At 44.9% G+C, this 13963-nt stretch overlaps 1 long non-coding RNA gene and 1 other non-coding gene across 4 annotated transcripts; both read right to left on the bottom strand.

The window, feature by feature from the left end:
* Positions 1-2734: 2734 nt before the first annotated feature.
* LOC131409611 (uncharacterized) lies at positions 2735-9501 on the bottom strand. 3 transcript variants are annotated; one of them, XR_009220967.1, is made up of 4 exons: positions 9448-9499; positions 8978-9157; positions 3634-5388; positions 2735-3424 (listed from the first exon to the last, which is right to left on the bottom strand). It is a non-coding gene; the product is annotated as an uncharacterized LOC131409611 (long non-coding RNA). The 3 variants fall into 3 exon arrangements; XR_009220966.1 differs by lacking the exon at positions 2735-3424 and having other exon boundaries at positions 3431-5388; positions 9455-9501; XR_009220965.1 differs by lacking the exon at positions 2735-3424 and having other exon boundaries at positions 3431-5388.
* LOC131409882 (small nucleolar RNA SNORA26) lies at positions 8083-8204 on the bottom strand. Its single transcript, XR_009221069.1, has one exon. It is a non-coding gene; the product is annotated as a small nucleolar RNA SNORA26 (small nucleolar RNA).
* Positions 9502-13963: the final 4462 nt, after the last annotated feature.

Consider the following 13963-nt stretch of genomic DNA (forward strand, 5'->3'; position numbering starts at 1 on the left):
AGTTCTCGCCTTCTGCTTCGGCGACCCAGAGTTCGCTGGTTCAGATCCTGGGCGCAGACCTACTCCCTGCTCGTCAAGCCATGCTGAGGCGGCCTCCCACATAGAGCAACTAGAAGGATGTACAACTATGACATACAACTATCTACTGGGGCTTTGGGGAGAAAAAAAAAAGGAGGAAGATTGTTCTAACAACAGATGTTAGCTCAGGGCCAATCTTCCTCCAAAAAAAAAAAAAAAGAGCTCTCAGATGCCAAAGCTGGGACAATTTGAGCAACCGTATAAATGACAATATGAGGTAACAACCAAAGAATAATGTATATATCCATGAGTTCATACTGATAGAAATGATGGAAATAACAAATCTTCCTTAAAGTAGCATTCCAATTAATAAATGTAGAAGTAGGAAATCACCATGAAAACACCACAGTAATAATTACAACAGGTAAGATCCACTGTTGAATGCTAAAATTTTGTGAGTTAAACTTTAATAAGAAATAGGATATTTGCATAACAATACTTCAATTTTGATGTTTTTCATTCATTCAACCAAAACTTCTAAAATGGCATCAATTTGCAAACAAAACACTTAAAAAACAATGTCTTTTGGAGAGCCATCTTAATTCTATTTGTAGGTTCAGGTGTTCAAATCATTCATCATTGTAACAAACATCATTCAAAGGATTACTCTTAATTCTAACAGAATTGATCACAATGGCCCTTGTTTTGTGGCATCTTTCATTGAGTCTTGGTAAATGTTGATAAATAATTCAATGAATTGCTAAAACATCTGATCAGCCTTTTGAGCTGGCTAATAAACTCTTTTGCCAACCAATGTATCGTGTGCCCCATCTGTTGCATAATGAAGAAAAGAAGATTTTCTTTTTCTACAAAATAATTTAATGTTCAAATAGCAAAAATGCCTTTGTGTCCATCATTAGAAATTTTAAAACTATTTCTATGACTTTTCATCCTACAAACCTTACATATGGAAGCAGAAAATCTTCACACCCTTTAACCCAATACTGTGCGGCTTAACACATCTCAAAATCACTCGCACCAGTTGATAAAATAAGACTTTTTCCAATAGACATTTTCTAACATTCCAATGACTGCACTCTCATTTCACAGCTCTTCCTCTTCACTTTGTTAGTACTTGACATTGTGAAATAAGGGCTCAATAAGTACATCTACATATATGTAGGAGGTTTCTAATGTACCTGAATACTTGAAAAGGGAAACAAAGTAAGCCATGATAAGAACTCCAGAATGCTATAATCAACTTTATTCAAAAGTTTTTTAAAATTTACACCTGACAACAGCCAATGCCAAAGTTCAAACCTGGTACTCATACTGGCTATAAGTGAATTCAATCTTACATGGAGTTAAGCAACACCCAAAGTCAACTCTGAGGGCTTTACATGCATTAATTAGTCCTCACTGCAACTCTCTTCATGTGATTCAACAAATACGCCTGGCCTGTGGCACTTACATTCTAGCAGGGAGCAGGCAATAAGTACACAAGTAAGCAAGTGAATAAATAATCTAGTTTGTCTCAAACTTCTTTAACAGTGAGCTTTCAACACTGAATCCATGGGCCAGCAGCTATCAACCTTCTCCCGAAATGAAATTCACGAATAAACTCTTAATCATTATTATAGTCAAAAAGGCCACTGAGTAAGCAGTACTGGCCCTACCCACCCCTACTGTTTATCTCCAGTTTACAGAAGAAAATTGAGATTGTGTCAAGAATCTCGATTCCTTTCCCTAACATTTTCCCCAAATTGCTTATAACACTTCTGCCACTCTAATATAGTATCCTGCATCCCTCATCTACCTCATGACCCACACACCACAAACACCCAGTACTGCAAGCTGCATGTTCCTTTTAATGACTTCTCTAGTTTCAAAGCAAGAGTTTAGCTACGCTTCGCTTAACACGCACAGGAAAAGAACAGGTGTAGGACTTCTGCTCAAGAGCCTTCTTATTATGCCCTGTACCACTGGAATAGTTTTTGTTTCTGACCTTTTGACATTATGACGAACAATAAACCCACCTCTAGAGATGTACACAAAATACTGTGTGCATGTGTGTGTATAACTTGAAATAATTATTTTCTCCATGTGAATAAGTTGTCAATTTGCTATAATGATCATCAGTTTGTTTATATTCAACTTTTAAAAAGTGGGTGGGAGTCTCACTGCCCATCCCCCTTATATGTAATCACTTTCATTAGCTTCTGGCTTATCCTTCTTGAACTGTCTATTTGCAAAATTGATTAAATACACGTATGTGTGTATATATATATATTTTCTTATTTTCTCTGTTTTATGAAAGATAGCGTACTAGACACCCTGTTCTGCATCTTGTTCTGGTTTTCAGTAATGGTAAAATCTTTAACAAGTTACCTACACTTTGAGTTTATTCATCTGTAAAATGAGGAGAACACTTGTGAGGATTAAATAGAAAAATGTAAGGAACTCACCACAGGGCTGGGCAGAGTGACACATTCAATACAATAAATGTTACCTCTACGCTGTCCCTACACTGCCCCTGCTGCTGCCCATGGGGGTAAGATGGCTACAACTCACACCAGACAAATGCCCCTTCAGACTGTAGAATACATGCCCACGGGCAATGAGGAGAGCACAGCAGATCATCCCAGCTTAAAAGGTTCATAGCGCTCTCCCTAAGGGAAGTAGAGAAAGTTTTCAGTCAGTTATTAAACACACAGGATGACTACCACAAGTTTATTGTTTGAGACAAATTTAAAAGGATTCCCAGAAAGCCTATGTATATGTACATTAGATTCTTCCACCTTCAAACAGAATCAAGGTTTCCGAATTTCGTTATGTATTTGAACACTCTGGTGTATCTAGAGAGGGCTAGACAGTGCCACTGGGAGGAAAACTTTTCCTCTACCAACTGAGGTTCAAGTAGTTGAGGGCCTGTGTATTAAAGACATATTAATAGGAGAAAAGTTATGATACATGTATGCGGGAGCATGCTATAAGGAGTAGCTCTCTGAACTGCCAGAGATAAGACACCAGCTTAATGGGATGGGGGAGCGGGTGTTAAGGCTTCAGTGGGAAAGTACGGAAGGTTCTGACAGGACTTATTTACGCAATTCCCCGCGAGGTCCTGATGCCAAGTCAGGCTCCTCCCTTACAGAGGCTCCCCTGGAGAGGGTTTATGGCAGGTGAATTCTCAGAAAGGCCCACTTTACTCATCAAAGGGAATATAGAGAAGGCTCTTTTTCTGCAGCTGCTGTTTGTTCAGATGTTCTCAGTTTAAAATAGTCTTTATGCCATTCTGGCAGGGTTAGTCCCTTCATTTCCCTGTTTGAAACTTGAAGTTTCACAGGCAAGAAGCTGGGTCGCTTGCTGTGCAGAGAGATTTTGGGTTGGAAGTCGGGAGGTAAGAGATCTGCGGAAACAACAACATAGATTAGAACAAGGATGAAAAAGCAGAAAAGAACAAATCCAAACACGTAGCCTCATTTCCCGCTTAACCAGTCTCCCAATCCCGAGAATATCTCAGTCCACTTAAATCTTTCACTCATTCAATGTAGAATCTTGGCCTGTTCTTTTATACGGTTGACAGCAGCCATCACTTCTCCTGACTTATTTACATACAGGCAGCGCTGTCTGCCAATGAGCGCACACGTTCTTTCCGGTTGCGCAGCTGGGGTATCCAGGAGATGACGGCTTTGGAGTACAGTGGCTAATCCGCTCAATCCTGATTGGCGTGCTTCCAAGGTCTCCAGAGTGGCAGTGAATCCTTGCTCCATTGCTTTGAAGATCTTGGAAATTGCTTCTTCTAGATCAGAAGTTTCCAAACTTCGAAAAAGAGTCCTTATTGAATTGGTGTTGAGACACATGAGTGGATCGTCTCTGTCTCCTTGGGTGTGTCTACGTGGTGCTACTTTATGTATGTAGGAGCCTAGGTTTGAAATTTGGCTAGCATTTAAAGTGGGATACCTGGTGGGGAAGGTGCCAGGTATCCAAGTCCACATTGTCCTGACCATTTCGGTGGCAACCCTTTATATACCTTATTGACGCATAAAATAAAGAGACCAGAATCATTCACAGACAAGGTCAGAGTGGAACCTGTGATCCACCAGGTTGGGGTCCGGTGTCCATTGCGACCTTCGTCATTAGTTATGCTGGCACCTGCACATCTCCATTTCCCATGAGCCTCTGTCAGGCTATAAGAGCAAAACAGGTTGCGAAATAACTGGTAGAGAAGACCTTTGGTTTGATTTTGGCAGTTATAGAGATAGGTGTCCCTACCTGACCAGGTCATTCCAGAATTTTGGTCCACCCACATGTAGTTCTGGGTATTGGGCAGACCAACCAGGGGAACAGCCAAGCTGTTCCAGCTCCCATTTGTGTGGCCTGCGAACCAGGAATACTGTCCAGTGACTAGGCAAATATTTGTATCAGAATAATCAGTCTTGGACTCATTTATAAAATCTATAGAGCATTTGAAGGTGCCACCTGTGGAATCAAACCACAGTATTTGATGACAGTATTGTTTTGGTATATTACCTAGGAAGGGTCCAGTGCCATTTTTGTTTTTAATGCAAAGAGAAAAACTTCTCTCCAATAGCCTCACCTGAGTAAAGGATAGACCTTGAGCTTCCACAGGGGGTTCCCAGTGCCAAATCACTCTACCATAGGAGGAAGTAGAGGGATTTTGCACTCCTGCTTGTGGATGCCATTCCCTTTCATACAACCACTGTCCAGAACAGGTCCACCAGGTGCTTGCACTGGCAGGAACAAAAACTAGTTTAGGTTTTTGTGTGTTATCCAGATGTTGACATAACCAGCAGTCAGATTAATTAGTTAAGGCGGCCAGGGTTTGAAAGACTGGTGTGAGTGTTGGGGTTGTGCTAGAATTGTTGAAAAAACAGCAAGCGTTAGTTGAAGCAAGACACAGTTTGAAAGGGAGCCCATAGTGGAGGAACAGGGAGAGAATAGGGTAAGACAAGCAACCTCCGGCCAATCTTTCTGTAAATAAAGGAGGAAGGGTTCTGTTTAAATTTCTAGGTCAGAGAATTTTCCAGGTCAGGAAGAGAAGAGGTTTCAAGAGAAGATAAATGAAGACAAAATTCTTGATCCAAGATCTTGGATAAAGCTGTCTACTTCATGTTGTTGTCTGGTTCTGGAGCCCAAATCGCTCTGGAAATCTTCAGTCTGAGGTCACTCATAGGCATGGCCTTCTAATCGTCATGGGGGTGATGATCTGGATGTAGCTTGGTATGTTTCACATGAAGCCAGGAGGACTTTTGGTGACGGTATAGATGGTTAGCAGTGCTTCCTAAGGCCTCTCCCAGCAAGGTGACCATGCATGTTTTCTTCTAAAAACATTGATGTATGCTCTATCTCCTGGTAGAAAGGGATGGCAAGGCTTGTCAGTCAGTGAAGACCATGCTTTTTTCACCTGCTGATGATACACTCCAAGTATAATAGTTCTTGTCTATAACTAGTGATAGTATTGAATTTTTCACTCAAGTCCACATAATGCTCACCCAATCCAGGAATGGAAGGTTTACAGATGCCGGCAGACATGGGGCGACCAAAGACTACTTCAAAGGGGGTCAGGTTTTTTTTTTTTTTTTTTTTTTTTTTGTGAGATCAGCCCTGTGCTAACATCTGCCAATCCTCCTCTTTTTTTGCTGAGAAAGACTGGCCCTGGGCTAACAACCATACCCGTCTTCCTCCACTTTATGTGGGACGCCGCCACAGCATGGCTGGACAAGCGGTGCATCGGTGCACGCCCGGGATCCGAACTGGCGAACCCGGGGCGGCCACAGCGGAGCGTGCGCACCTAACCGCTTGTGCCACCGGGCCGGCCCAAAGGGGGTCAATTTGGAATATTCTGGATCTCTATAAGGACCAGAGATAATGCTTCTGACCATTTAAGCCTACTTTTTAGGCAGATTTTTCCTAGGGTTCTTTTTATGTCTAGATTTTTACATTCTACTTGCCCCGAGGATTGGGGATGGTAGGCGGTGTAAAATTTTAACGAATATCCCAGAATCTTTGCAAGCAAGTGATTTTTTCCTGCTATAAAATGAGTTCTTTGGTCTGACTCAGTTCATAAAGGGATGCCAAAACAAGGAATAATCTAAGCTATTCGTTTATTTACAACTGCTGTGGCATCAGCATGTCTAGTCAGATAGCATAGTCCATCTACTAAATGTGCAGACAATAACCAAACAGTAAGAATAACCTGAGGCTGGAGGTAAATCTATAAAGTCCATCTGGAGTGTCATAAAGGGCAGTGTGGGTCTTGGAGGACTCCCTGGGGTACAGTGGTTACCTCCAGAAACTTGGCGAGATTTACAGGTAGGGCATTGGAGAAAAATTTGGTCAGAAATGTTGTGGATGCCAGGACAGAACCAAATGTCTTTTACCTCCTTGATCATCCCATTTGCACGTTCCATTTGATGGGAGATTAGTACCAGCAAAAGGTCAAAGGATAAGGAGCTACAGGAAGTCCATTTGGTCCAATGTATAATCCGTGTGATAAAGGCTTGGCACCTTTTTGTAGCCATTGCTTTTTCAGGTTGTGGGGCACTTGCCTGACAGCTAGTGGTATCAGTCAGGGATAAGGGTAGGGTTGCAAGCTGGGTGGAGAACGGATGGGATGGGGGTCCCATTTTCAGCTGCCCTGTAGCAGCTTTGTTAGCCCTATCTATTACTTCCTACAGATAATGTGTAATGTTTCCTTGGTGCGTGCTGGGCAGTGAACAATAGCTATTTCAGTAAGAAGATAACCATCTTGTAACGGGGAAGCAATGATTGATATACCCATCGGTGATAGAAGCACCCGCAGAGGTCAAGAATTTGCGGAACTTCCAGAGTCTGCCAACAGCCTGACAGCCAAAGGCATATCTAGTCGGTGTAAACAGTGGTCGTTTTCTCTTTTGCCAACGTGTAAGCTCTAGTAAGAGCTGAGTTTGGTAGCTTGGGCTGATTTTACAGCAGGCAAAGAGTGTGCTGCAAGTGTTTCATGTAAGGAAACTATGGCAGAGGAATTTTGTTTACAAGAACCATCAAAGAATACAGCAAGTCTGGATGGCTAAAGGAAGTCTCTAAGAGGTCTTCTCGTGGTTTAGAAACCATCTCTATGTTGTAAGGCAACCACATGGAATGGAGTAGGGTTCTTTATCATCAGGAGGGGTAATAGTGTAGCTGGGTTTAGAGTATTAGGGACACAAGATGATGGAGGGGTTGGTTGATAGGGCCTGTTCATAGATGGCCTATCTATCGTTGAGTAGAGGTGCCGTTTTATGGACTCATAAGAGAGCTGATACAGCATGGGGAACATAAAAGTGAACAGAAGAAACTTGTGTAAAGGCACTGGCTTTGTTAATCAGGGTGGCAGTTGAGGCCACTGCACAGAGGCATAGGGGCATGCCTGATACCACAGGGTCCAACCGATGAGAAATATTCTATGGAATGTATCTGAAAGGAAAAAGGTTGTCCTAGAATACCAGCAGCTATCCCACTATTTTTATGGCAATATAAGTGAAAAGGTTTGTCAAAACTGGGTAATCTCAAGGCTGGAGGGTGGACAAAGCTAATTTCAGCACTTCAAAGGAGGCCAATGCCTCGGTAAAGGGTTCTGTGGTTGTATCTGGGAGGAGGACACATAAAGGTTTGGCAAGGGCAGCAAAATGGGAATCCATTGGCAGCAACAGCCAGCTGCCCACGGAGATTTGCATAATTGTTCATCTTTGGGAGAGGGATGGTCAAAATTGATTCAAGGTGTTTTGGGGGGATGTTTTGAGTACCCTGAAATATTTCATGGCCTGAGTAGGTAACTGTTGTTTCTGCCCAGTGAAGTTTGCCTCTGGGTGCTTTATGACCTTTGTCAGTCAGTGCCTCCAGATGTTCTCAATTTAGTCTGTATGTCAGTCTTGTGCGTTGTTCCTGCCTTCAGTGACAAATACCAACACCTTACCTAAATGAACCAGCAATGCTAAGGTTTAGTTTGAATTTATCACTTGTGCTCTGAGCTGTGTAAAAATATCACAAAGGTGCTTAAACTGAAAGGAAATTTTCTTCTGGTTCTGCTGTGACTCCAGACAGGATCCAAAGAGGAGTGTGACAATCTCTTCTCTGGGTTTTATGGAGACTTACTCTGTCCTTCTGTGTTAGCCTCTTAAGGCACTGTGTCAACCTTAAAAGGGCACAGGAAAGGGCCATTTGGGGTTTTCACAGGGTTCTCTATGATTTCCTGCCCTCCTGCTTCATCAATATCCCCTGGACGTCAGCAGTTTCTTTAACAGGCTGGAAAACCCAGGAGAAGCAGCTGTTGTGCCGGGTAGAGCCCGTGAATGTAAATTTCCTTTATGTTAAGGGAGAGCCGGATTTGGGCCTCTGCACCAAACACACGCCCGGCAACCCTCCGGTTGCCACTGGCCACGTGCTCAGGACCTGGGTCATTTCATTTCACTCCAGGACCGGGACCTACCTGTGCTTAGAACTCAGACTGCTGTGATACCGGCTCAAGACAAGGTTGACATAAGGAAAGCCATATTGTAGAAAAGAAAAACTATTGTAACTGTGAATGACCTCTGACGAACTAACCCAGCTGGATGTGCACCCTCCAGGAGATCTAACTGCTCTGTAGATTTTACGACCCCTGCTTGTGCATGTACCTCCCAGCAGCAGTAAGATGATAACTTTGTTTTTTTGAGTTGCTTAGGAATGTGATGACCCCCAGAACAGAGAATTTATGCTGATAAATTCAGTGAAAGCTGAAAGATCTGGTGTGGCACTTCCAGTCGATAACACCAGAAGGTCAGCATTCCTAATCCCCTCCCCAATAACCCAATGGCCTATATAACTGCTGTAAGATTTTGTGCCCCCTTAAGATGGTTCTTTTGGACATGAGTAGGCCATCTTCCCTCTTGCTAGCAAGATGTAATAAAAAAGTCCTTTTTCTCCTACCACCTTGACTTACCATCTTGACTATTGGCATGTCTTGCAGCGAGCAGAAAACCCCACGTTGGGCGCTAACAGCTGCACCCCAGCAGACGCTGCGCACGCACAAACTCCCCAGACCCAAGGTTGGTCTGGGATGGGCTCTTGGCCCGCAGGCGGGGCCAGCCTCAACCCGCTACAAAGTAGGCAGGGCTGCGCCCTGGGGAAGCAAAACGCAAAGCTGTTACCGCCCCCGGGGCTGCCCGCCGGGAACCCTGCCCCGGCCCGCGGCCCGCGGCGTCTGCGCCTCGCGCGGCCCCGGGACGGGCACGGCCGCCCGCCCCCCGGGCCACCGAGGGCTGCTCTACCCCTCCGTTCTGGCCGCCGGGAGCAGCGGAGCTCGGGGCGGGCAAAGCTCGAGGGGACGCGGGGCGAGCCCAGCCCCACCCGGGGCCAGCCGGCCGGGTGCCCTCCCCGCCGCGATGAGCTGGAGCCGGGAGCCACACTCACCGCCCACCTTCGAGGGACAAAGGAATCTGCAACCCGCCAAAACCTAGCCGGCACCGGGCAGGCGGAGTGCCGCGGCTGGGCAGCCAATCCCCGAGAAGGCTTAGGCGGGGGCGGGGCGGGAGGAGGGCCGCGGGGCGGGGCTGTCAATCCCCGGGGGCGAGGGCGGGGCGAGAGGAGGGCTGCCGGGCGGGGAGCCAATCCCCGGGAAGGCTGTGGTGGGGGGCGTGGTGGGAGGAGGGCCGCGGGTCGGGGCTGTCAATCCCCGGGGCGGGGGCGGGGCGAGAGGAGGCTGCCGGGTGGGCAACCAATTACCGGGAAGGCTGAGGCGGGGGGCGTGGCTGGAGGAGGGCCGCAGGGCGGGCAGTCAGTCCCCCGGGGAGGCGGGGACAGGGCAGGGCGGAAGGAGGGCGGTGGGTCGGGCTGTCAATCCCCAAGAGGCGGGGGCGGGGCTAGAGGGGGCTGCTGGGCGGGCAACCAATCACCGGGACGGCTGGGGCGGGGTCGGGGCGGAGAGGGGCGGGCCCAGCCATCGGCGCCAAAGGACTTCCGGCCCGCGTTCTTCGGGCTATTGCTTTGGCAGGAGGAGTAGCCGACTGTGAGCGGAGCGTGCTTTTTGGAGCTTCCGGGAGCCCAGACGGGGGAACGGGTTCCCTCAGGAGGGCCTTGGCCCTTGTGGATCTGGTTGTCTCAGGCCAACGTTCTTTCCACGGGGACTCCTGGCGAGGCCCTAGCCGTTACCCTCTGCCCCGCTCAGCCCCTGGGCCATGGCTCTGGGTCACACAGCCTCCTAGAACCCTGAACTACTCTTTCCTATGCCACGTTTTTATTCACTTTTGAGATCCTGCTATGTGCCGTGCACCCTTCTAATCCTTAAATGGACGAAACAGAGGCCTTAGACTGACATTCTAGTAGAGAACAAAGAATCAAGAAGTAAACATAAAATATGTCTTAGAGTGATAAATGCTAAGGAGAAAAACATAACTATTTATTACAACTTGAGAAACTAAAGATAGCAAATAGTCATTCCTGTGAAAAAAAATGCCCCTTCTGACACCAAGAAACGAAGAAACAATTCATCGTGACTGGGGTTTCTGTGCTGCTTTGGAAAATATATTTCACTGCAGAAATGACTGCATATGATAAAAGGCTCTTTACTAGGAGTGATGGGTGGTTGGCACCCTGCGCATCTGAGTAGGGTCCTGTTTTGGTCCGTATTTGATAATGTAGAGGAGACCAAGATGCACCCTGGGGTGCAGACACGTGTCCTGGTGGAGGATACTCATGAAGAAGACTAACTGTTGTGGGGATGGGATAGTGGGCTTTAAACCTTTCAGCTTCCCAGGCCTGTAGCCTGCTTTATCCTTCCCACTGTTCTGTCAGCTGGAGGGGGCCTCACCATACCCAGCAACACCATTCCCGACCCTCCAGTCTGAGCTCTAGTCCCACTGACCTCCTCAGGCCAGTCTTTACTTTCTGTCTCCTGCCTCTTCGCTGACTTCCTCTCTCTCTCTTTCGCTCTTCTGTCTGGCTCAATATAGGGGTTTAGCCACTATTCGTAATGCCCTTTGCTAATGTTGACCCACTACCCCATCTCTAACTATGTTTATTTCATTGATTTCTCTTTTCCTCCCTCTCCCTTTTAAATTAAATTTACATTTTTTTCCCCTAAGCTACTTTTACCTAGTAAATTATCTATGTTCCACAGTATAGGTGAGTACAGCCAGGGGTACAGTGGCTATGAAATAGAACAGAAAGAGGGAAATGGTCAATCCTTGGAGCCGTAGCCTCATGTTGGGATGTGTTTATTCATTTATAGAACCCATATGTATTGAGAACCTACCATATGCCAAGCACTGGGGTAGACCTGGAGTAAATAGACAGTGAGAAAAAACCCAAAACATGGACCTTGTCCTTGTGGAAGCTTTAGTCCAGTGGGCAAAACAGAGATTAATACAAGAATCTCATCAAAAATGTAAAATTATCACTTAATGAGAGCTAAAATGGAGATCAAAGACTCAGCTGTGAGGTTGAGGAAGGGAGGATTAAGCAGAAAATTGAAGATGAGTTTATGAGGCAAAAGAGAGGAGCTTGGGGTCTAGCTCCAGACAGAGGGAAGAGCACGTGCAGAGTGCGCTCTAGGAAGGAGCTCAGTGTATTCATGGAAATGCAGGGAGGCCCCTGCTCAAAATCCAAGGTGTGGGGATAGAGGGATGCAGGATAAGACGTGATATAAACTGGGCTGCAGGGGGCGATGTGGCGGGAGATGCCAGTGGCTGCCAGACCATATCAGACCTTGTAGACCATGTTAAAAATGCCCATAAATGATGCTCATTAATGATGTCTTGTTTAAAGGCATGTAAATAAAAAGTTGACGTTTGCGAGGCTGGCATGTGTTCAGGCCACATGTTAACTATAATAAGAACTAACCTTTATTGCACACTTGCTGTATGCTCTGCACTCCTTTAACTGCTCTACAGAGATTTTCTCCTTTATTCCTTTCAGCTGCCTACTGAGTACAATAGGCACAATGAAATTCCTCATTTTGCCCCTGAGGATCCACATATTGCAAATATTCCGTGAGAGCTGTTCTATTCCCAGTCTAACAGTATAGGTGGCTGGTGAACATATTAGGAATTCTAAGCACATCCAAACAGTATAGCAGCCAGTGGCTCAACTCCCCCCCCAAACACACACACATTTGTACACAAAAGTGTACACACACTTAGGAAAGGAAACTGAAATCAGAGCTGCAATGGCCAGATGGTGGACACAGGATGGCAGCATGGAATTCTCAATTTCTGTAACTTTAAAGGTGCTTTTCCTTAAAAGTGGTTGTGGGATCTAATTTAGAACGCTTTAAAATCCAGAATTATATTAAGGCAGCTGTATTAGAAGTTTCGCGTTGACCGGCTGGACCCAAACAGTAGCACTTGCTGTCCTATAGTGTTTGATTATATTGGATTTTAAATATTGCTTTTTCTTTAAAAATAGTTCTTTAAAATGATTACATGTTATCTATTATGCTTAGCATCCAATGTATTCCATGAAATTACTATATAAATTATATTTGGTTGGTCAGTTAAACTGATTAGCATAACGTATCCAACGGAAAGAGCAGCCAAAATGAGCTATTTAATTCTGTTAGCGAAAATTGAGTGAAGAGATAGACCTGCTGCTTCTGTAGCACAATTTTAATGAGACTGCTTGAGTTGAGTCCTGTTCTACATCAAAAAAGGAACACAAATCCCTTCAGGTTCTATTTCTGGCTCTACCACAGCTTTGCTATTATACCCAGAGCAAGATGGAACCTGTTACTTTTTTTCCATCTGCAAAATGTAGGCAATGCTTTTAGCCTTTTTCACAGAAGTGGCAGGATTAATGAGTGCCACAAATGACCTTGACCTGTTTTGTAACTGCAAATACATTTTTAGTGCCATATTTTCATGAAAATCTGCTAGTTTTTTCCTGATGAGTTAACATTAGGCTAAAACGCTAAAGTCTGGAATATGTACTTTATCAGCTGCTCTTTAAAATTCCAATTTCCAAATTTAAACAAAGGTAGAATAAGGTAAATTTTTCAAGCAATAATCAAAACAGTAGGAAGGAAGTGAAAGGGTTGCCTTATAAGTGGAGATCTATTTGGTTTTTCAAAATTGAACTCTTTGTTTTCAATAAGATCAGTAAGAGTATCTGAAATACATCATTAAAGCCTATGTTGAATGAGGCTGGCTTGGTGGAAAAAAACAATGTCAAAAGTGTCGGGATGTGGTAGCTGAGGGAGTTTACGTCAGGCCAGTTGAGAAGTTTGGACAATGTGCTTTAGAGTGATTGTTGATTAGTCTGAGATCTTTCCATCAATCCTGGTACTGATGCTGTGGGCCTGGAATTGATGGTACATGAAGTAAGAAGACACTCTTAAATTTGGTGATTTTGCAGGCCTCCTGCTAGTCAGAAGTTTCTCTTATCCATCCTAGGCGACTGTACTCATCTCCATCACTGTGGGAGAGCTCAGTCCTAATTTCAGCAACTACCTCAGATACACATTGTGATTTACTTGTTTTTGAAAGAGGGAATTCAGGTCAGAATCACAAGGAAGGAAATCAACTACTTCAAAATATGGAGCTGGTTGGTAGGAAGTGTCTAATTCTCCACTTGAATAGATGCCAAGTGGAGGTATTTCCAGTAGTAGACTAACATGCCTGGCTGTCGCTGCTGCCTTCCTCACTGTTCCCCAGGGAAGGATGAGCTTCTTCTATCATTGATGAGTTGGAAGAAAGAACTGAGCAGGAAGTGGCAGTCTCTCCCTATCTCCAGCCTCTGACACCTGCTGACCTGCCAGAGCTAATGTGAATTCTGTCTTCTGCACCTGAGTCTGTCTAACATATTTGCTTCATGCCTCTGACCATGCTGATATTAATGTTTGTTATCTGGACTCTGGGATGAATTTTACATAAAGAATGAAGACAATCCCTATTCATAAAGTTCCTTCAAATCAATTCTTACCTCATTTCAGTAA

The sequence above is a fragment of the Diceros bicornis genome, chromosome 8 (genome assembly GCF_020826845.1).
Source record: "Diceros bicornis minor isolate mBicDic1 chromosome 8, mDicBic1.mat.cur, whole genome shotgun sequence".
Taxonomy (NCBI): Eukaryota; Metazoa; Chordata; class Mammalia; order Perissodactyla; family Rhinocerotidae; genus Diceros; species Diceros bicornis.